Here is a 23,921-nt window from a genome sequence, read left to right on the forward strand (position 1 = left end):
TTGGGTGCATGGCCGAAGGTCGTAGGCCATGAACACAACAGTCTAGGCCTAGGTCTTCACCACAGCCACCACAACGCAATGCAGCAATGCAGTTGTAACTCTGCATGTCTTCGAAGGTAGGAACCTTTACACAATGGTTATGGAGGGCATTGTACACTTGGTAGAACAGCAGAAGGGAGCTGCTATGTGTTCATTAACATATAGTGTAAGTCGTTGCACATGTGAGCATTTGCATTTGCTAGGATTTGCCCTTTATAAGACCCTTCAAATGTTGTGTTGCATGCATGGCTGGGGCCCTTGCACCGACAAGTATGTCGACTGGTTGCAAATAGGTTTGCCATTGTTGCTTTGTGTGCGTTTGGCTAAATTGCAAACATTGTTGATTCCATGGATGTGGTTATTGTTAGAACATCTTACAATTGTCGGTGCATGCCTGGAGATGCTGCAGTGAGCAGTGCTGCACTGTGTCCAGTGGGTGCAGTGTTGGAATTCTGTCCGCATGGAAGAGAGTATGGTTGAAGTGGATGCAATATGTGCTTGAGTAGTTTGCATTGAGCACATTAATAAGTGTTGTACTGCACTCTGCACTAATGTACTGCCATGGTGCTTTTCTCATGTATATCACTGAGAATAGTATGGGACTATTCCAATGATTGTTGTCGCCAGCCAGAGGTCCGAATGGATCTCATCAACAGAAGCATGTGTGACTTATTAAGTGCTGCTGGGATGTTCTCCTGTGAGAACGACAACCTTGGTTCTCGATATATGCACTTTTTCAAAGCAAATGACATTTCTTTGTCGACCAGTGGCAATGATATATATTTTTTTTATAATATACATGCTGCATCCAAGACCCTATTGTAAGAATGGGAGCTGACGTACAAAACACACATACGTATTAAAACCACCAAAAAAGGTGTTTCCATGGAAGCACCTTTTTAAAAATAAAAAGGCTCTGTTCAGACCCGCCACTACTAACAAAGTCCCTTACCCTGGTTGAAATGTATTCCCCCCCCATTCCCGATCCGCGTGCGCACAGCACGTAAAGTCCGCAGACACCACGATAGTTGCAGGGTTGCACGTGTCACATACGCCCCTTTTTGTAGATGGCGGCCATAGAAATGGGCATGTGGAGGTTACGGGATTGGTCAATAAGGTTTCTGGGTGTAGTTTGTACACACAGACTATGGTACACTGTGTATTTGGCGACAGAAATGCAGAGGGTGCAGTTATGGCTGTGTTTCATGAGCCACAGCGTACAGTGTTTGGGGGAGTTCTAAAAACTTGATTGTGAATGGAAAACACTATGCAGTAGCTGCTCTTTTTGTATTCTATCATGTTGTGTACTGCTATGGAGTACCTACAATGAAGTGACCGATTTTGGTTTGTCTGTGAGAGACTTGGGTGATGCGCGATCATGGCGACATTATGCACAACATGTTACACGAGTTTCAGTGCCGTTTGTGATGGAGGCACTTGCCCGGGTCATGCCTCTGTTTCCGATCTCCTGCATAACTTTTTATCGTATTACGCACACACCAATGTGGCTGCGTTATTTTTCATTTGGTCTGTAAATGGAGAAAGCAAAGTACATTCTTTGTGCCTTTTTACGAATGTGCCAATGGCATACTTCAAAAATGGGAATATGATGTTTCACAGCACGAAAAGTTGTTCCCACCAATAATGTTCATCCTACTATTCCTGCCATCCTGATTTCTACACGCCCTATCCAAATTGCCTTGCTGCCCTTCTTGAAAGTACAGGAAGAATTTTTGTCGTAAGTGTTGCGTACTTCGAAAACGCTTCGAAACACACTGCAACACCTAAAGAAACCTATTTCTACAGCGAGCCCCTCTACCCGATTCCACTATAGTGTTTTCCACAGTGCCATGCCTCCCTTTATTTGGCGCCCATTCTGTGGAGCGTATACGGTGCGCGGCGCCCTGCGTTCATTTGCAATTCCATTGTTGAACCCTGAATGGAGCTTTCTTTAACTTTTTTCCGATCCCAGTTCATTTCTATTTATTCTGGTCTTCTAACGCATGCCACAGAAGGAACGGAAGGCAAGGCCCAGTACGGAAGGGGCAGCACCTGCAGGGATAACATGGGGGACGTGCAGAGAGTATCTTGGCTGTGTTTAAAACTCCTACCTGTTTTCCTCTAAGCTTGCTAGGGGGGGGGGACTGAATTATTTGATTGCATTCCTGAGAACTGTGTGCTTTCCTCCCATCTCTTTACCTTGCATAGAGGGGGGGAGAAGGTGGGGGGGGGGCAATTGTCAAAGAAAAGTGATTACATTGTCTTTTGTTGAAGACATATCAAGTTTATTTTCTGTACTGCATTTTCATTCATCATTGCATTGTACTTGAAGCCATAAAAGCATTCTCAGCTACTTTATCATCTCTATATCACTTCTAAGCCATCAAAAAGAGTGTACCACTGTAACATTATCCATTGTTGATCATTATCTTCACAAGTGTGCTATCAAATATTAATTTACTATAAAAGTGTGATATATATCTGAGACTTGTGGAATCTGCTTAGATCACATGCTGTGCATAGGCCGACATCTAGTGGAAGCTGCGGAGTATTAGTTTGTTTTTCGAAACTCGAAAATGGGCGTCGACACAGGGCGTGCCAGTAATACTATCCCTAGTGTGACGTCCACTGTACCCAAGATCCCTCACGCGTCTAGGATCCTCAGATTGTTTTTTTCCGCCATACTGTTCGGAAGCATTTTGCAGAGTCCCCTGGCCTTAGCCATACTTTTGCTAGAATTTAAAATATAATCTATTGACATCCTTCCCCACCCCAACGTCTAACTTCTACACTCGACGCCGGCTGGAGAAGAAATCGACCGTCGGCTGCTGCACGACGGATTTGGGCCTCGGAAGGCCGCTGGCCTCGTCCCTGCAAGTAGGAAGAGTGGGGAGTGGTACATACTCTACACTCATGGTATATAGGTACACCTTATACATTTCCTACACTTAACAGCCCGCTGCCTCAAGGTGCGTATGGAGGGTACCCCTTTTCAATTCTGCCCCAAGTGCAATCGCAAATACCCTTGGGTCGACAGGCACGCCACGTGCAATCTCTTCTTGCCGAGGGACCACCCCGAAGCGAACTGCAGAGCGTGTAGTAGGTTTAAACCTAAGACACTTAAGGACCGTTCGACGAAGCGTTGGGCCCACCACACCAGGCAGGCGGCCATGGCAGCGGAGAGCACCTTCAGCGAGGGCATTACGGCATCGAAAGACAGCCGAGCGCAGGTCCCCGACCTCGGAAGGTCGTTCGACAGGGCGGCTATGGGGAAGACCCCCGGCGACACAAGCGCTTCACATACTACACACACTAAACGCACTAAGTCCAACCGAGACTCGATGACATCGAGTTCTCGGAAAGAGGCCCAGCAGAACGGTCCGATTCGGTGTCCTCTGGGCGCTCTCGATCAAGATCGCCGCATGACTCCAGGCAATCATCCACTCTTGCCAAGAGTGCCTCGCTCCCTAGGCTAACAGAAGTTCGATCGTCGGAAGACGAAGACGACTTCCACCCCCAGGCCGCGCTCCAGGAGTTGGAGCCCGCAATTAAAGCCAGCGAGGCCCCACGCTCGAAGGACAGGGACACCTCTCCCGATCCTCGACGCCAGGCGTCGGAAAACTCCGAAGCCACTAAGGGACAGGGAAAACATTTTTCTACGCACGGGGAGGGGGGAAAACAGCAGAAGAAACTACCTGTACTTTCTTCCACACCTGTGAAACACTCCAACCCCCCTAAACAGACGGACAAGCCCAGGTCTGCTGATAGGTCCACAACCAGCAAAGCTACTCAAGATAAACCCCATAGACTTGCTGAGAGAGTCATTCCCAGTTCCAAAAAATGGTCCAGTGAAGACCTAGATAGGGTCATGTCAAGAATGTCTTCGCTGACTGATTTTTATGATAACGATCCAGAACATTTCCTCTCGTATGATCCACAAGGGGCCATACCCTCAGGCTCTACTGATCCTATCTCCCCCCCCCCCCCGAGTAAGAAGGCCCGGTTTGAAACTCCGATGAGGTCTGAACCCTTCGAGGTACAACCTTTACGCAAGACCATACTCACGGTATCAAGGAGAGGCTTCCTTTTGTGAAGACCAAGAATTTGCTATAATAGAAGAGCAAACTGGGACGGGCTACTATGGGGATGACGAGGACCAGGAAGAAGAAGAGGATGACCCGGAAACATACAGAGTAGATTCCCCTGTAGAGAACGAAGCCCCGGTTACCGACTCCCCGGTCGATAACCAACCCCTCCTAAATGAGGTTCTCGCTCGCGCAGCAGACCATTTCCACATTTACACCCACGGTGTACAGGAGGAAAGGGACTTTGCAGAAGAGTTAGTGGGAGAAAGGAGGCCTGTTGCACAGACCATCCCTATCCTTAAATCCATTCAGCGGAGAATAGATCCGTCCCTGGTGAACCCAAACCTCACCAGAGCAGTCAATCCCAGGGTTGAAAAACTTTTCAGGGCAGCACAGTCTGACCCTCTCTATATAAGAGGACATCTGAAGCCAGACTCGCTAGTAGTCACCAACACTCGTAAGAGGGCTGGGACACCCTTGTCTTCGTCAGAAGCTCCTCCCGACAAGGAGAGCAAAAAACTATACGGTTTCGGCAGGAAGGTAGCCTCAACGTCCTCCTATCGAGCAAGGATTGCTAACTCCACCACCCTGTTGGCCAGCTACAACTGCCATCAGTGGGAAGAAGTCGCGGCTCTCATAGCCTCTGCTCCTGAACCGTTAAAGGGCCAATTAGCTTGGATTTCCGCAGAGGGTAGAGCCGTGTCTGGTTGCATTTTGAAAGCAACCTTCGACGCCGCAGACAACGCAGGCAGATTGATAGCAGAAGGTACTGTTATCAAGAGACATGCGTGGTTACGGCAGTCTGGTTTTAAGGCAGAAACACAGGCATCATTGTTAGACAAACCGGTGGAAGCCGATCTGTTGTTTGAAAAGGCGGTCGAAGAAGCACTGAAAAATGCCAAGGATGAATACAAGACACTCAAATCCCTTGGCCAGTTAACCAATAAACCCCCTAACCAGAGAGGGAATAGTAATTTTCGTCGCCCACGCGGCCAAAATTCCCAGAGAGGATCAAACTATTCCCAGGGGCAGGGTACACAGTAGAACAACAACCAACAGTCTACCCAGGGTTACGGCAGAGGTAATAGGAGAGGTCGTGGTAAAGGCAGAGGCAGCCCCACCAAGGGAGGCGGCACGCCTCCACCGAAGCAGTGACGCTCAGTTCAGGGTCTCCTTCTCACGCAACCCCAGTAGGGGGACTCATTTCAAACTTCATCCAGGCTTGGGAAGGGATCACATCAGACAGATGGGTGCTGTCAACAGTATCCACAGGATATTGTATAGAGCTACTGCAGCGCCCCCAGAACCATCTTCCACGACAAAGAGTACACTCCTTAGAACATCAGAAGATTCTCCTCGAGGAGATCGCCATTCTTCTACAAAAGGACGCGATAGAACTCGTCCCGGGACACCAGGTAAACAAGGGTATTTATTCAACTTACTTCCTTGTGCCAAAGAAAGACCTGACAATGCGCCCAGTATTGGACTTACGGCCTGCCATCAAGTATGTCAAGCCCGAAAAATTTCGTATGAACACGCTACAAGAGGTAATCCCCTTCCTAAAAAAGGGGCATTACATGGCAACCTTGGATATGAAAGATGCTTATTTTCATATTTCAATGTTCCCAGCGCACAAAGTACTTGCGCTTCAAGGTGGACAGTCGCCACTACCAATTCAAGGTATTGCCCTTCGGGATAGCTTCAGCACCAAGGGTATTCACCAAGGTACTGGCGGTGGCGGCCGCACACCTACGCAGGGAGGCAATCCCAGTGTACCCTTATCTGGACATACATATCTGGACGACTGGCTCATAACGGGGGAAACCCCAGGAATTTGCAGGACCAACATTCAAAGGACTATCGACGACCTCCACGAGTTAGGCTTCTCAATCAACGAGAAGAAGTCAAGCCTGGTGCCAAGCACCTCAAAACAATTCCTAGGAGCAATCCTGGATACCCAGGAGGGGTTGACCTTTCCTTCAGAAGAAAGAATTCGGAATATACTACTGCAAATTCCGCATGATCAGTCCGGTCAACAAATAACGGTATGCAAAGCAGTGCGTTTACTGGGCATGATGGCGTCATGCATTTACCTGTTCCCCCGTGCGCGCCTGCGCATCCGTCCCATGCAAGAATGGTTGGTGAAACAGTGGTCTCAGGCAAGTGGTCAGTGGGACGATCTAGTGGTCGTTTCGCCAACACTGGTACAAAGCCTTCACTGGTGGACAAGAGAGAATCTCGCACAGGGGAAACCCTTTTACGATCCTAAAGTACAGGCAGTAGTCACTACAGATGCATGTCTGACGGGGTGGGGAGCTCACCATCTCCACCACACAGCTCAGGGTCTCTGGTCTCACTCAGTGGCCAAGAACCACATCAACCTGCTAGAACTTCTGGCAGTATTCATAGCGCTTCAGGCGTTCGAGCCCCATCTACTAAACCTGTCAGTGCAAATCCAGACGGACAGCACTGCAGCCATGGTCTACCTGAACAAGCAAGGAGGGACTCGCTCACCAAATCTGTCCAAGCTTGCCCAGAAAATCTGGATATGGGCACTCAGACGGAACATCTTCCTGTCATCACAACATGTTCCAGGGGAGCTCAATTCCCTAGCGGATGCTCTGAGCAGAGACTCCCTCCCAGAGGAACACGAATGGGTTCTTCACAGAGGTCGTAGAAGATCTCTTCTCTCAGTGGGGTTTCCCCACTATAGACTTATTCGCCACAAGCGAAAACAGACAATGCCCAGGATTTGCATCCAGGTTCCCCCAACCAGACTCCCAGGGGAACGCCCTGTGGATGAACTGGTCAGGGATGTTTGCGTACGCTTTTCCACCAACTCCTCATCAGGAAAGTGGTGAACAAGATGAACAGGGAGTCGATGACGCTTGTCCTAGTTGCTCCCATGTGGGCAAGACAACAGTGGTTCCCACACCTACGCAGGATGGCGGTGTGCGAGCCCATCAAACTTCCAGCCTGGTACAATCTACTGTCCCAGCACCAAGGTCAAACAGTGCACCAGCAACCCAACTCAGTGAACCTAGCAGCATGGCTCCTGAGGTCATAGAGTTTGGACACCTCAATTTGCCACAGAGGTGTATGGACATCCTAAAAGAATCTAGGAAACCAAACACAAGGCACTGTTACTTTGACAAGTGGAAGATGTTCGTTATCTGGTGCCAGAGTATACAAATCAACCCAGTTGATTGCACTCCTTCCACTATTGTTACATACATGCTTCACCTGCTAGATGCAGGATTCGTTTTTAACTCACTGAAAGTAAACCTGGCAGCCCTCTCGGCTTACACCACTTCCCATAGCAAGGTTTTGTGGTGGAAAGTACCAGTAGTTAAAGCCTTCATGGAAGGAGTAAAGAGACTTCACCCTCCTATTTCAAACCCACCACCAGGGTGGGACCTTAATGTGGTGCTAGCCAAGCTCATGGGCCCTTTCGAACCCATGCATAAAAGCAGTCTCAAACACCTGACTTATAAGACGGCCTTCTTAGTAGCTATTACTTCTATAAGAAAGGTCAGTGAAATTCAGGCTCTGTCAGTGCAGGATTCCTTCTTTACTATCCATAAAGACAAACTGGTTTTACGCACACACCCTAGGTTCTCACCTAAATTTATATCAAAATTCCATGTAAACCAGTCCATCGAGCTTCCGGCTTTCTTCCAGAACCCGCAAAGCTCGGCTGAGGTGAAACTACACACCCTAGATGTGCGTAGGGCGGTCCTCTACTATGTAAATAAAACCAGACCGCTAAGGAAAACAGATCAACTGTTTGTCTCTGTAGCTACAGGCAGAGAGGGGGATCGCGTCTCTAAAGGTGCCATCTCGAAGTGGATTATTAACTGTATCCAGCTGTGTTACTCACTCTCTGAAAAGACTCTTTGCCTTTTACGCCAAGGGCCCACTCTACTAGAGGCATTGGGGCCACTCTGGCTTTCATTGCAAATGAACCCATTGACACCATTTGCAAAGCAGCTACTTGGAGCTCTATTCACACTTTTACTCAGCATTACTGCATTGACACCCATTCCAAGGCAGATACCGTGTGGGACAAGCGGTTCTAAGACACTTATTTGCTCATGACCCTTCTCACATCCCACCTCCTTCTTCTGGTACTGCTCGCTAATCTATGCACAGCATGTGATCTAAGCAGATTCCACAAGCCTCAGAAGGGATACATTACTCACCGTAATCGTATTTCTGATGCTTGTATCTGCTTAGATTCACATGCGACCCACCCTTCCTCCCCTCCGAGAGAAGGCGCATGATTGCTTGTAGTCTTACCTTTCTATCTGCTTGGATTATCTGTACTCACGCTACTCCTCATGCTACCTCATGTCAGAAAAAATACAATCTGAGGATCCTAGACGCGTGAGGGATCTTGGGTACAGTGGATGTCACACTAGGGATAGTATTACTGGCACGCCCTGTGTCGACGGCCATTTTCGAGTTTCGAAAATCAAACTGTAATACTCCGCAGCTTCCACTAGATGTTGGCCTATGCACAGCATGTGAATCTAAGCAGATAAAAGCATCAGAAATACGATTACGGTGAGTAATGTAATATATATATATATATATATATATATATATATATATATATATATATATAATGTTTGTTTAATTTGCAAAACAAACCTACTTCTTGGCTCAGGGGGATTCTAAGAGAGGGGTGTTATATAAGGGTTGTCATCCAGAGTAAACGAACTGGACATAAAAATATATCAATAAGGGTTTCCCTCAGCATCCCAGACTAGGCATTGACTTAGCTGTAGTGTTGAATTGAATCCGCTTACACTACTCTAGGAATGCACTATTAAAAAGTGTGCAAAATGATCAGAGCATACTCCGGACATATAGCCATGAGAGCTATACCTTTAGAACCCGAAGTCTTCGCATATGACATACGTGTGCTTATGGCGGGGTTGCCGGGTCTTGCAGATAGGACCATGAGAACCCCTGATGAGTTTCTATTCAGACCAAGAATACCTATGCATGAAGAAGGGGGACAAGTATTTCCCTTGACGATACATATTGCAGCAGTCCGGGGGAAAGTAGCAATGGTCGAAGGGTTTGACGACGAAGGCAGACAATGGTGTGCAATTATCGCCATTGAAGAAGGGTACCGAGTGACTGACGTCACCGATGACAATCTGTTCGAAGAACAGCCTGACTTAGAAGAGACAAAGGTGGAAGCAAGTCTCATATTCTGGGTCAAAATTATTAAACGAGAAGTGCCACAGAGAATGTTGTCCCTGATCCGTCCGGCATACTTTGATGACAATATGGCCCAGGTGCCTGCCTCAGTATGGACTACAGGGCCCTACGATGTGGGCCTTCTGAAAGGGGCGGGGGAAAGTGAAAATTAAACTAAAACCAGGAGCAATATTACCAAGGGCGTGACAATATCCCATGTCCAGAGAAGCGGATGAAGGGATTGCGAAGACCATTGCTGCCATGATGGACCAGGGCATCCTAGTGACGTCAGAATCACCCTGTAATACAGTGATTTATCCCGTCAAGAAATCAAAGGGAGGGTCTTGGCGTTTAATCCAAGATCTAAGAGCATTAAACAATATTGTTGAAGCCGAGTTCCCTCTAGTCCCCAATCCATCTACAATTTTATGTACCATATCAACGGAGGCGAAATAATTCAGTGATTGACTTGAAAAATGCTTTCTTCTCAATCCCGCTGCACCGTGATTCACAAGATTAGCGTCATTTACTTTCAGACAAATGCGTCTGAAAAGCACAAGGTTGCCACAGGGGTATTGTGAGTCCCCGTCCATCTTCAATAGAGTCCTGCAAAATGACCTTAATAATATTGCAGTAGACAGTGTTGTTTTGCAGTATGTGGATGACATTCTGATCTGCAGCACCACTGAAGAGCAATGCAGGCGCGACTCTATCCAGCTACTGACTATACTGGCTGAGAAAGGATATAAGGTTGACAAAAGTTACAATACTAACAACAAGAGGTGCTGTACATAGGCCAGCTGGTCTCGCATGAGGGGAAAAAGGTCACCCCAGAAAGGGCTGAAGCTATCATGAACACAGCTAAGCCGATCACAATAAAGCGATTGCAGAGCTTCCTAGGCTTGTGCAATTATGTTAGGGCATGGGTCTTCGACTACAGCTCGTATACCAAGCCCTTACTTCAGGCCCTAAAGAAGGCCCAAGAAACAAAAGAAAAACATTGAATGGACAGAAGCAATGGAACAGGGGTTCGCAGAACTGAAAAGGGCGATTTGCACGGCCCCAGTACTCGGGATTCCTAATTATGCAGAGGAATTCTACCTGTTCTCGCACACAGATGGCAGAGTCATGACGGCAGTACTCGCTCAAAAAAACCTCGTTGGGATAGAAGCCCCTGGCGTATTACAGTGGGAATCTGGACCCAGTAATGAGGCCAGTTCCCATGCGAACAAAACTTAGCTGCCGCAGCGTTCGCCATAGAGAAGGCGGCAACCATTGTAATGGGATGCTCCATGACGTTGTACGTCGAGCACTCATTATTTGCCATATTAGAGAAACGAAAAAGGTACATTGACATCTCAAAGGGCCTCTGCCTATGAGGTGATCATATCTAATCCATCGATCAAAATGGTTTGATGCAGAACTGTAAACCCGGCTACATTCGTAGCTGAGCCAGTCAACGAAGGCGAGCCGATACATGATTGCGCAAACTATGAAGAATTCTATGATGAAATCCCCAGGGTGAAGGAAAATGCCCTGGCGGGTGGTGAGACCGTTTTCATTGACTATTCCTCGAGAATCGACCAAGAAGACGGACTAAGATATACAGGCGTGGCCGTAATAAAACCTATTGCAAACGGAAAATTCCAAGTACTCATCCGTGCACAAATACTATCTCATTATTCAGCACAGGCTGCAGAGCTATTGGCGTTGATGCTTGCCATTGAGAATCACGCAGACCAGGAAGTAATGGTGTACAGTGACTCCGCCTACGTGATGTGCACGCAGGAGTAGCATGCTGGAAAAGGAGGGGCTACCTCCGAGCGGACGGCACGCCAGTGCAGCATGCAGCCTTATTGGACAGGCTGATAAAGGCACTGCAGCTCCCAGTGGGCATAGCGGTCTTGAAATGCGCCGCCCATACTCAGGGGACAGATCTTGTCACGCGGAAACCATGCAGCAGACACGGAAGCCAAGCGTGTGGCATCCAAGAGTGAAATGATCATGGAAGTAAAGTGGCATGCACCCATGAACGAATGATGGCAGCTCGAGCCACACCAGATGCCTATAGTAATATGGGGCAGACTCAACTGATGGAGCTTCAAGGGGAAGCACCGCAGGATGAAAAGAACCTGTGGAAGCGTCAATGGTCTTCTTTAAACCCCTCTGACAGATTGTGGCGGCAAGTCAGCACTGGTAAACCAGTGATGCCGGTAGCCCTGTTGAAAATAGCATTAGAACAGCTGCATTATCCGTTTCATATGACAAAAGAAAATCTTGCTGCAACGCTCACAGAAGACTGGTTTATACCGAATTTAGCGGAGCATGTTGCATTCTTTATGGTGAACTGCATAATCTGCCAACAATTCACCACTGGGCACACATTAAAAGTAATGAGGAGTCATCCCCCAGCCAAATGGGCCTTTTCAGCACTTGCATATCGATTGTCGACATGATTCAAGTGTAACGGGTACAGGTATTTAATTGTAGTGGTGTGTCCATTCTCTAGATGGATAGAAGCAGGTCCCTGTACATACCCAGACTCAACCTGTGCTGCCAAATTCCTGGTGAGGGAAGTGTTCCCTAGATGGGGGGGGGGAGCGGGGGAGGTTTGCGAGGTGATGAGATCAGACAATGGGGCTCATTTTGTAAACTCGTGTCTTTGAGCAGATTAGCTTGCTGCTTGGTATAAAGCACAAGTTCTCGTCGGCGTATCATCCGGAAGGTAATGGTATTTGTGAGAGGCTCAACGGCTTATTAAAGGAAAGGATAGCCAAGTTGAAGCTTACTCTAAAAAAGAAAAAAAAAAAGGATGGCTGCGCTGTGTACAACTGCCATTGTCTGCTCTTCGGAACCAACCAGGCTCGACCATCAATTTACGCTGCACAAACTAGTTACAGGAAGGAGAATGAACACCCCCCCTTATCCCATGAAATCGAACTAGATGTGATGCCCAGTCAACCCGAGAGGTCCTAGGAACCGAATTATCAGAATACCTGAACTGCATGACACCAAGCCTTCTTATCTTTTCAGACCAAGTACAGCGGCAACAAAAAGGGTGCAGCACAACACAAGACACAGCAGGAGGTGCTGAAAAAGACACAGTTCAAGGTCTGTGTGCCAATCATATTCCCTGGTGTTGCTGTGTTGGTAAAGAACCACACGAGAAAAAGGTGGGACGAGCCAAGATTCAACGGCCCTTTCATTGTAGAGGACTGCACTCCATCAGCTGTTAAACTGCAAGGCAGGCGAGCATGGATCTTCCTTAATGACATTAAACCCTATATCGGTAAGATCCCTCTGGCTCCACCCCACTGCAAAGAAACTACAGACAACTAGGGAAGAACCTCAGAACGTGCAGACGAGATCCATGACGAGGAAGGAGGACGCATGAGCAGGAAAGCCAAGACAAACAGCCCGTTTGCAAGTTGTGGCTTAAACCGGACATTTCCTCTAAGCAAAAAAGGGGATAAGGACATAATGGACACTATGTGCATTGTAGTTGCAGGGTGAAGAAGAGAATCTCGCATCTAAGTCACAACGCACTGACAATACGAACTTTTGAATCCAACCATACTTAAGCATTGTTGGAAAACGAGACTTTGATAGACTTGGAGCAAAGACTTTACGTTTAAGAGCATAAAACACTCACCTGAAGCTACCGACACCAAGACTTTGTTTTGCAGAACTTATGACATCCCCCAGTAGAAATCTCACATGGGATGTACTCGCCTACTTCCAGTTAGTGGTAATATCACATCCGTCACTTGTAGGTGTCACAGACTTTGTTCAAGATCCTGCCAACAAGAAAGTAATCTGGCAACTGACTCATCGCGAAAGCCTTCACCGAGTCACGCGAACAGTGATGAGGACAAAAATGCTTCCACCACAGGTGATCATTGATTAACTCACATATACGCTTTTCTTTCGTATCATAGAGGAGTGCCCAGGACTAGTCGGGAGAACCACGGACACACTCGCCTACACTAGAGACCCAAGAAACACTGAACATTTGAACCAACTGTGGATCAAGTTCAACTGTCTAGTGGCAATCCACGCAGCAGGAAAGTGTAAAGATTGTTCACGTCAAAAGGAAAGGTCTATGATTTAGAAACCAGCAAAACAGGACAATGTCCCTGTCACCCGAGGACAGCCGGCTGGCTCACAATGTCCTATTCTGTCTAGTCACTGACTATCCAGGAATGGTAGGGAGACCTGCTGAGGTTGACATCACCTTCATCAGAGATCCAGCTAATGTTGCACACATGGGAACACTCCTCCATGGGATCATGCTCCAGGTGGAGCTGTCCAACTTTCAACGAGAATATCTACGGAGATTGCAGTGAAATCTTCCGCCGAGGGACAGATCTAAACCGAGACAGCTCTTCACATTAAACAATATCCAGCATGTCTTCAGGACTAAAGCAAATTTGCGGGGTGGACTGGGAAATGACTTATTTTGAATATGCATAATGAACGTGCCTCACCAAATTTGTTAGTCTAACCTTTTTCCATAGTTGGCAAGGGAAATGTATCCCTTAACCAGAGACAATCGTCACCCGCAAGAGGGGGGGGGGGGACACTTATGAAGCACAAGACACTTTGTTACTCCATTATTGTTTCTCGGAAATTTTGTAAGTGAAATGAATTGAACACTGACATTGACATGATTGAGATGGGTGCCCAGAACAGTAACCTGGTCCTCCCACAAACAGAGGGGCGCCCCACTTTCTTGGAAGAAAATGCTCCATATTGTCGTATCGCACAGTTATGTGTACATGCATAGTGATCATTTTCTGTCACTAACTATCAGAACTGCATTCTTTATTGGTGCACAAAGCGCTCCAATTTCAGTGCACCCACCAGATAATGCATGTGTAAATCCCACAAAAGCACCCAGACCCTATATAGTCATTCCGGTTCCAAGAAAATCTGATGCTAACGTAAACCAACTAAAATTGAATGTAATTAGCAGTGTTTCATACACACGTGAGGTAACGAATGAAGAGAAAAGCTGGAGACAGGGTCAGCACGGAATGAATGAAAATACAACACTGACCACAACTCTCTCATACACACACACACACATTGAATGCACACAAACGGGGGCAAGTGTCAATGGCTGCAGAGCCTCGAACAAGGACAACAGAAAGCACGAGACTGCCCACCAAACAACCAGTCCATGAAAATAATAAAGGCGACCAAAAAGAAGTAAATGAAAGACCAACTAAAGAAGATATAGCAAACACCCCAGGAGAAGACCAACGGCTAGGAGAGAATTCACTGCAAAGACACAAATGCTGATAGATCATTTATTCCCGTTTATAGCTAAAGCAAAGAAACTACACGAGGAGCTGAAAAATAAAACTACAGAGACTAGAGTAACAAGTGTACCAGTTCCAACAAAAATGGCAAACGCCAAGCCCACAATACAACCTTACGTTGGGCTGATGCCAAATGGATGGTGGATAAAGGCACTCTACGAAAGAATACAAGAGTGGAAGAGAAATGCAAAACCGTCTCTTATCACAGCGATGCAGACAATGAAACCTGCTTCACCAACAAGCATGAGTCCTCTAGCAAGGAAAAGTCACACCAACGCATTTACAGATGTAGTTATGGCTAACTACAGGAAGACACTAAGAATCAAGAGAAGCCCGCATGAAGATAACCATGAACTGAACGATTACCTGGACAGCACAACACATCTAGGAAACATTTGGTACCAACACATGAAAGAGGACGGAAGAAGAAAAGCTGAAGGAGAATGCTACATCTGTGCACTCCTACAGCATGGGAAAATACAAGATCTTCGTAGCTGTAGAAATTGATGTCCCGACAGCACACTGTTTGTCACACGTAGCAATGTGCAACACCAGAGGGCAGTTCATGGGAAGAGATGCCTCACTGATATGGGCAACTGAAACACCAAATCTCGAAGAGGACTATGTCCAGGACATTAAGACAAGAAACAGAGCCCATACCGGGAATCACGCAATCGGGTATGCAAAGCCAGAAGCACAAGGAGCAGGAACAAGATGGGGGGGGGCAATAGACCTGAGACTAAAAGTCCGAGGAAAAACTCCAGAGGAAGCCAAAATTTGGAAGAACAGAGGCCAAATGCAGATCTGGGGAACAGTGCTATCCCCAGACGGATGGGAAGCAGGAGTAGTGATATGCCGAGCATGGATGGTCCTTGGAGCCTGCAAGGAAGCAATAGAAAACTCACAAAAACTGTGCAAACCTCTATGGCCAAAGTTGGTGAAGTTACTAAAATGGGTCGAAGACAGAGGAGGACCCCTGCAGATAGTGCCACTAGAAAGCCCAAAATTGTGCTTCAGGAACAATGGCAGAGAATCAGAACTGCGGACGCATCTTTGAATCTCCAGGTATGACTCTCAGAACCACAGTAATTATGGATCATAATTGGGCGTGTGGATCCAAAGCATGCATAAGGCTGCCGAAAAACTGGGGAGGCATATGCACGATAGTGAACATCCACGTTCCTGCACTAGTGATCCCAAAAAGTGACCTGAGTATTGACCGCTTCCCAAAGGCAGATGCTCACATGAGGAAGAGGTTGTCTGTGGAACTGGTATCCCGAATGAAGAGAATTACTTTTCTGCAAAATCAGAAGAAGCATTTTATGCGATACCTTACAAACAAAGGGTGTTAAGCCTCACCTCATCAGTATTCACAACAATACTCTTGCCGCACATCCAAGTTGGAGTAAATAAGAAATGGTTGCAGATAACCAGATGGGAGTTGTTGCAGACCATCAACACCATCATAAAAGGATTCAACGCAATCAAAGAAGAATTGAGAGCAATCCGATTGAACCTCCAGAACAGATATGTACTCGACATGATCACTGCGATGGGTGGAGGTGTTTGCGCAACAATCGGAGAATCATGTTGCACGTTTATACCTTCGCATGATGAAGAAAATTGAACTTTAACAGAAGCCATAAGTATGCTGACAAACCTGCAGAACCAGATGATCAATGAAACTGACGAGGTGGTTGATGACAGCTGGTTTGAAACACTATTTATTTCTATGGGTCCCACAATGGATGGCAGACATATTCAAAATTCTGGGAGCCCTGCTAGTAATGATACTACTAGGATTTTGTGTTATCAAGTTAATCATCACGCAGTGCCAGAAAACTGCGAAAAAAGCCATTGGGATGAAGATCATGGTCGATGTCAAACCAGGATGGAAGCCCAGAGACCTGACTGATGAAGAAATCAGAGATTGTGTGAGGGCTAGCGAATTTGCACCAGAAGGAAGAAAGTTTGTGTATCCCAGAAAATCAAAGGTACAAAGGAAAGTGGATCTATTGCAGCCCAAATGGACAATGTCAGCTCATGACCCGGAACAAAGACGAACATCTAAAGACAGCAGGAAGTCTGAAAGGAGTGATAAAAATATGGACACCAAAGATACATATGTTCACATCATCGTGTACAACCCCAGAAGATGAACTAGAAACAGAAGAGCCAAATAAGACAAACACAAAAGAGGATGCAGAAGTGGTCGATGAACCGACCAGAGGGGAGGGGGGGGGGGGAGTGTAGAGGAGGTCCCAGACATGGCCTGCACCCTAGCCCCCCCCATTTCGAAGTACAAGGGACATACTCGCCAAGATGTGACGTCTGAGGAACAAATGAACCAACAGAGAGCAATTTTAGGCCTCTGCCCAGTGCCCATCAGAAATGCAATACCTGTCGGAAGTGCCTATAACCAGACAGCCATGGGCAGCACGGAACAGTACCAGCAGCTGACACAAAATGAAGACTACTTACAAACTGTCCCCGAAGAGACCCAAAGAGCCTTAATGGAGGGCAAATGGTGACGACATAAGAGCCCAGACAGACGTACAAATGAACATAAATGACGAACGAAAGTTGACACACAAGGGCGAAATGCTAGAATAATGTTTTAATGGACGTGTAAGAGAAACGATGTTAACATAAAGAAACATAACCATGAAGTGAGATTAACATACGTAACTGACTAAAATGCCTGTAAATAGGCTTGGAACGCAAGAAGCTAAGAAAACGGTACTGCTTGTAATGCGTAAGTAGAAGAATAGAGCGGCAAGCGCCAACTATATATCTACCTCAACGAAGCACATTATATAAGTGCAACTCTATTTTGTAAAGCAGAATTAAGCCCAGGCCGCAAGGGTAAAATAGGCCGAGATTCATATTGCAGCTAAAGCCAGAAGGGAAGAGCGGAATCGAAACTCAGCGAGAAGTAGCTCATGCTTGGGAATTCGAGGTCAACTCCAAATAGGGAGAGCGGCAGCTTCGAAGAAACGTAACTTCAGAGCATAGCAGCCAGCCAGTGAAGGTCAAGATAAGGAGGCCTCATGCAGGTGGCGAGGCTAAGGAAGAATCAAATACACAAAAAGAAGGCAAATGAAGCAGATTCACGGTGAACAGACACGTGACCAGCCACGGCCAAAGAGGTACCAACGTCTGATGTCACCCAGAACCCGAGAATGCCATAACTTTTCCTAATGAAGTTACAGTTTGGAGGCCATCCTCAGCCAACTAATTGACACATAGCCCTAAAGTACTGATTGATGGAAGGGAGGCAGGGTGAATCTTGGGGCACAAACCACCTGGGTGTCCATTCTGCATGCTGCTAATTAAAGTGAAGATTTATGCTTAGGGGTGTAACCCACCCAAACACAATGGACCAAATAATCTAGGGCCCTGTAGTGAGTAGAACCAATAAGAAGACGTACTTTTAGTGACGTCTATCACGAGTGATGTAGAGGGATGGGCTTAGACGCCCACCCAATGAGCTATCCAATCCCCACACTGTTACCATATACAGATATAGTACCTATACTTATCTATTCCAAGCAATAGAATTGCATGACAAACTTAGGGTTTTGGTTATAACTGTTGCTGTCTGAATGAAGAATTCGGGAGTTGAAGAGAGACAGCAAATCGCATCACTGTTGATTACCATTTGTTTCCCCATTTTTTTTGTACTTGTCATTAAACGGACTTCACTTTGCCAAACCGCTGACTTGTCCTTATTGATTGGTTATGGAGTAAGTGAATCCCGCACCCCATCCTCTTCAAGGTGCAGCTATCTTGTTTTAAGGTGCCGGAGGGCTAGCTCTGAATCTCAATGGGCCGGTTCAGAGGTCGCTCTGCCCTCCAGTACAGTTTTTCTCAGTAAAGGGGTAGGTTTGTAGTAGCACAACTTAACCATAACGTCCCTTTTAAAAAAAAAAAATAAAAAAAATTCTGTTGGTGATGTATATGTCAGGATATTACACTTCAGCAGCCCGTAGTCATTGAAAGATCACCAGAGTCCACAAAGTAAAGTTTTAAAATGTCATCTTTATTCAATAAATATTTAAAAACCTGCAGCTTCAGAGGGTCACCAGGGGAGCAGGTGGCAAAAATAAAGCGTTTCGCAAAAACAAGTAGTTGCTTGGTCACATGTTTTTGCCCCTCAGTATCCACCCATTAAATAGAGTGCATGTTTAAAAAAGGGTAAAAGAGGAAGAGGCTCTCCCTATTTCCTAAATGTGAAAAGAGGCGAGGGTGTACATATTTCCAGAGTGGACCGTCTTATGTCTATTACTCTGTTGGGCTATTTGTCTCTAGGACACTCTCTATGCTTATATATGTAGGTGCCCAACCATGAATTGTCTGTGTGGCCATCTTTGGCAGTTCTCATGAGAGTACGTTTCTTGTCCAGGCCGTTCTTGTGGCAGGCCAACGAAATAAGCATATACGTGCCTAGTGGAATCACCTTCTTTTTAGAAAGTGGCATATACAATTGCCTATTGTCAAGTTTCAATAATGTAAATGGTGCTTCTAGTAACTTCTATTTGTTTTCCCCAATCTGGGATTACGGGATTGGTGGGAGAATGCCTACCTGGGTTGCCCACATTGCCAACAGCATGTTATCCTGAAGGTTTGGGCGGGCGACAGGCCTGCATTGTTAGTTGGCGCCGATGATCATGCCACCATGTGCTGGGGCTAGTTTGAGTGCTGTTATAGTATTTATATTCCATTATATTCTGGTGAAGCTTCAATGTTGCAGGCAGTTAACTCCACACATCTGAAAACATACACTTAAGGACTGCTGTGAGAATGAGCCTCCTCCCCTCCCCCCCCCCCCCTTCCAATCACTCCCCTGACATCAAGTACTAACCCCACATCACAATTAAAAATGGTGTACAGTTTGGTCGGCTGCAAAACATCGAATGGCAAAAATGTCAACAAAAAAAAAGTCAAAATTCTAATGTTTTTATTTTTCTTTATTTGTATGTTTGTTTTTATGGGGTCTAGCTAGTAAAAATAAACGGGGGGTTGGGGGGGGAAACCCCCCATTAAAAAAAAATGTAAAAAAACATTCTAAATTCTTTTTTCGGCATTTTTGCAGTTGACATTTTCACTATAAACCCCTAAAAATGTATGTATATGAAAGCAGGTGCTAACAATTAAAATTACATCACATTCCCTATTTTGAAGACATTTTGTGATCTTAAAGCATCCTATGCTTTTGGGAATCTGCACTTTGAAAAACTCAGAAATGAACATGTGCTGGAGGAGGGCACAGGTTTTAGGCAGCTAACTGGTGCTTTCAAAATAAAACGGCTCCTTTGCACTTAACACTTTAAGAACGCATTGTCCAAAACAAGGGTCTGTTAAAAAGGTCATCCCTTGTAAATCGCACCCACTTTAAATGCTCTGATTTAAGAAAGAAAGTGATCAGCAGTTCTTAAAAGGCCAGCAATGCCTGTTGGGGCGCTGGGAGGGGGTGGGTATTTGCCTCTCCAAAGTTGCAGCAGGATCTTGAGATGTGACTCGTTGCCTTACAGGACAAATAAAAAGGGAGGTCAGCCTTGAGGTAGAACATGTGCATTTAAAGATAGTCCACAACACCGGCAAGCTTCCCCATCGTCATGCATGATGAAGCGTGGGCCGTTTGTGTGCTCAGCTTGCACAAGTTTAGCTAATCTGAGCACATGGCCTGTTAGGCAAGCATTGATGTAGTAACCCTGTGGGAGACACCACCCTTGTCCTCTTGGTATTAGGTAACCCACTTTCAGTATAGGCCTGTACTACACAAGTTGGTAGTGTGACTGAGCAGCCAGGCTTATCTCAAGAGGGGTAAATGTGAGCTGTAGCAATGAAATTCGCAAATACAAGTAACACTTACACTCAGGGTTTCAATTATAAATAGTTATTTATTTAACATCAGTTTTTAAATGAGCATTCTTTAAAAAGGGCTATATATGTAACAATCAAATATACTTTTCCAGAATCAACACAAAGCTAGTAGATACTCTTTAGATATGCTTTTTACACACTTCCTACAACCAGAGGTGACTTTACTATACTAACTAGGACAGTATTGGCAATTATATATCACTAGTACACTTTGTAGATTGAGCTGAAATGACGCCTGGAGGCAGCAATTTGGAGGTGCGCAGCAGCAACAGGCTCTTTTCAGATCAGCAGCACTTTTCAGTTTCAGCGCTTGGTAAACCGCACCATTGCAGATCTTGGGCACTGGTTGGGCTTCCTTCACTCATTGAGTCCTTACTCTGGTGAGAGGACTCGAGCTCTGGTCGTCCTGCTTTTGGAGGGTACTGGGGAGACTCCTGGAGCTTTTGGCCGGATTGCAGACCTTGCACTAGACTACAGATTTCTCGACCCCTGGCACTCGGTTCCTACAGCAGTAAAGAAGTACAGCCAGTCGGAAGCTGGTCCCGCTAACCCAAGGAAAGCAGTCCCTTCCGGAGCTTCTCTTGTCGGTCAGAAAAAGGAGTTTCAGCACAGCAGCAGGGCTTCACCAGGCAATTCAAAGGTCCAGGAGGATGCAGCAGTTTCTTCATCAAGTACTCTTCCCAGTGGTCAACTATTCCTCTAGTCCCAAAAACCTTGCCTTTTAAGCATGTTTCTCCCATTCATGCACAGCCTCGCTGTCGCTCAAAGAGCAGGGTAAATCAGGACTGGGTGCATTCCTAGAGACAAAGGACTGTCGCGACCCTCGCCCAAAACCCCCTCTGGCAAACCCATTGGCCAGGTGGAGTCAGGACTCGGGCCTCTAAAGCCTGGCATCCTCTTCAAAAGCCCTCCTGGAGCCAGTCCTGGCGCCTATGGTGCCAGGCTTGTACACCATGAACAACAATGTGCTTGGGTACTACTTTATTGTATTGTCAGCCAACATGGAGGCATCCACATAGCTTAGTTCATAAGAACCAAGCTATGCGGTCTAGTGTCTTGGGTGTGGCAGGCCTGGAACTACTTTCCCTGGTACTACTTTACCTGGGCTATATAAACCACACCCTGACTGCAGAACATGCTTCGTGTTACTTTGCAGCTTGCAACGTGACACTCAGTGTCCAGCTATTCCCTCGAACCTCGGAGAAGCAGAACCTGCAAGGAGACGAAAGGAACATCATTAGCAGCAGCATCTTGCCTGCAGTCTTCATCTTTAAACACTCGCAGCTACTGAGAACAGCTTCCTCGAATCTGCACGCCTCTGAGACAGAACGACCTGAAAGAAGATGGAGGCAATATTAAAGAAAGCTATAGAGACATTTACAAATTACGAACTGCTCAAAAGGCTTACCTGGCTGGTCGCCTCTCGGCTCGCACCACTCCGGACATTCCACTCGCGCTGAAGAACACTGCGACCTACAAGGAAGGAAAACGCAGGTTAGCAAAGGCAAGACTTCGCAGTGCTGCGCATAGCGCTTACTTACCGCATCATAGCGCTCTTAATGCGCCATCATTTACCAGCGGGGCTCAACCAAGCCAGTTCGCCGTGCTGAAGCTCTGCATACCGAAGGGAGAAAAGACATTTTAAACAAAGAAAAGCATGCAGGATAGCAACAAAACTAAAGAACAGCAATAAGACCTACCTGAACAATATCAGACGGGCCGGCGTCAGTGAAGTAACTGGACCGCACTCGCCCATGAAAGACAACGCGCCCCTGCAAAGAAGGCAGGACGGAGAGCATGCCTAATTCTACCATAAAGTGAGGAGAGGGCGCCAGAGGGACTGAGAGCATACAGGAGTGGAGGGAGGATACTTACTCAGTCAGTCAGTCTTGAACACAGTCCTCCTGTATTTTCAGGCAGAACCTAACCCACAGACCACATCAGGGCAAAGCTGAGAAGCATAGCAGCGAGTAACCCAGCTGGGTGGCGTCCCTGTGGATACCAGGTGAGCGTAACAAGGACTGGAGTTTTGGGAACCTCCCTCACTTCCTGCTCTTCCAGATACACTGGAGTCAAACAAAGGGCTGAAACCTGGCTTGACGTGCAGAGTAAAACCCTAGAAAGACCTCACAAACAGAAAATGGCGGAAAAAGACGACCGGGACCATTTAACAAAATGGTAAACCATGGGTGCTATACTGCAGCGGAGGATTCAGGCTGTGGTAGGAAAAGCGCAATTGTAGGAAAATTAAACCACTGCCACCCACCATTTTAAAGTAGTAAGGGTAACATAAACATTTTAACATGAGTAGGTAGGAAGAATCACCCCCCCCCCTCCCAAAGCACTCGACCTAGGATGGGGTGTGCTGGACCTACAAAGAGAAAAGGTAAGTAAAGTCAATTTCACTTTACTATTCTTTGGAACAGTAGTTAACACAAGAAAAGGTATTTGAACCTCATGAGAAATCTGAAGGATTTCTCAGTGACACTGTACTGAAGGTACTGCGAGTCCCCTTACAAAAAGTAGATGCCATCAGAGTTTTTCAGACTCCAAAAACAAATGAAACAATCAGGTTAAAACACACGAGAGAGTGAGGAAAAGGGCTCACTCACTCCAGAGTTAAAAATAAAAAGTCCTAAAGTCCAGCGAAAGAGCTGGTGGTCTCCAAGGTTGAAGGGAATTAGCACAGAAATGAAAATTCTCCCTAACCGGCCCACATTGCAGCCTGCAAAAACAGGGAACCAACGGCACCCTCTGTGCAGGGCCCCATCATCGCAGGGCCAAGTGCAGCTGCACATGCCTGGCGCTGGCCCTGGTAATTGTCTGTTGGCAAGTAAGAAATTGTGTTGTACGTATGTGGAGTACTGAGTTGGAGAGTGATGTTTTAGGACTAGCTACTAGCATGTAACTTGACATTTTTACCCCTGCTTGCGCAACTTTATACTGCCTCTACTGTACAAACCGTTCAGAAGTAGCACTCACGCTGCTATATTTCAGTTAGTTTAATTGTGGATAAACTGCCACATCCGCCTGAATGAATAACTGCATGGTAGGCAGACCAATACTGGTCCTCTTTCTGTAGGTACCATCTCAATCCACTTTTGCAAGCTGGCGTTCCTTTCACCATATGTGGTCTTACTAGTCATGGGTAGGGAGGTCCTGAGTTCTCAGAGTTGCCTAATTCGTCTCAGAAATTGTTACCACCCTATCAAACCAGGTGAGTTTTTCTGACTGGACCAGGAGTTTGGTATGCACTATTGGCTCATCAATCGTCTTGTATTAAATTATATTTCAGTTTTTGCAACATCTACCTGAACGATATTTTATAAAATGATTATGTATCAAAGAAAGCAAATGTAATTGTGCATATTTGACA

General features: G+C 46.3%; 1 protein-coding gene across 2 annotated transcripts in view; it reads left to right on the forward strand.

Moving 5' to 3' along the window:
* Positions 1 to 23,921, forward strand: part of EFCAB14 (EF-hand calcium binding domain 14) — a 306,235-nt gene that overhangs the window by 65,815 nt on the left and 216,499 nt on the right. The gene's annotated exons all lie outside the window — the stretch shown is intronic.

This window comes from Ambystoma mexicanum, chromosome 1q, assembly GCF_040938575.1.
Source record: "Ambystoma mexicanum isolate Mex_15411 chromosome 1q, UKY_AmexF1_1, whole genome shotgun sequence".
Taxonomy (NCBI): Eukaryota; Metazoa; Chordata; class Amphibia; order Caudata; family Ambystomatidae; genus Ambystoma; species Ambystoma mexicanum.